Here is a 954-nt window from a genome sequence, read left to right on the forward strand (position 1 = left end):
CATAGACCAGATAGTTTATACATCAAACAGCACTAATAGCATATCCTAGCAGTGTCAAACATCTTGCCCTTAAACCTAGAAACCACCCTATGAGATCTCTTTTAAAACCCTATACTTAAACCATAATAGACATCCCTAATACAGAACCAGACAACATGCATACCTTGACCATGCCGTTCAATGCAACACTCCACTCAGGCATTGTTGACAAACTCTCCAAACTAGGCATACAGCCCTACATAACTGACTAGATTGGTGTCTGTCTGGCTCATAGACTGGACCCAATAGGTCAGGATTGGTGAGACCAACTCTACCAAGAGAACAGTAACCAGTGACATACCTCAGGATTCCATGCTGGGCCCACTTCTATTTGGCATGTACTTCTTGGAAGTCAAGGCTAATATCAAATGTTTTTGTCTCACTAAGTTCACAGATTATTGTAAATTGTGAACTATCATTGCTTACTTCATGACACTAACATCTTAAAAGAGGGTCTAACACAGACAAATCACTAGTGCCAGAGCCTCAGTTTAAAATGCAGCACCAAGAAATGCATTACAATGCCCTTTGAGAATTTGCCCACCCTAGTTAATTACTCCACTGATAAAACATGCCTAAGAATCAACCTGGTAGTTAGAGAACTGGGAAAATATGTAGGCAGTAATCTCACCTTTGACCAACATATAGCAAAAATAGTAAGAAAATCTTTCTATGTTACTCAACGTATAGGTAAGAACATAGCGTACAGGTCCAAGGAAGTTTATATATTACTCTACTCAGCCATTATCAGACCTATCACTCAGTACAATTCCCACTTTTGCATGCATCTTATCAGACATTTGCAACAGTTGGAAGATCCACAAAGGTTTTGTACCAGGACAATCCAGGGCATAAGTACCTTGTCCTACACAACTGCTTAAAGACCCTACTTCTGTTCTTAGTCTCCTACAGGCT

This window comes from Protopterus annectens, chromosome 4.part0 (genome assembly GCF_019279795.1).
Source record: "Protopterus annectens isolate FY-2018-M chromosome 4.part0, PAN1.0, whole genome shotgun sequence".
In the NCBI taxonomy this organism is placed as follows: domain Eukaryota; kingdom Metazoa; phylum Chordata; order Ceratodontiformes; family Protopteridae; genus Protopterus; species Protopterus annectens.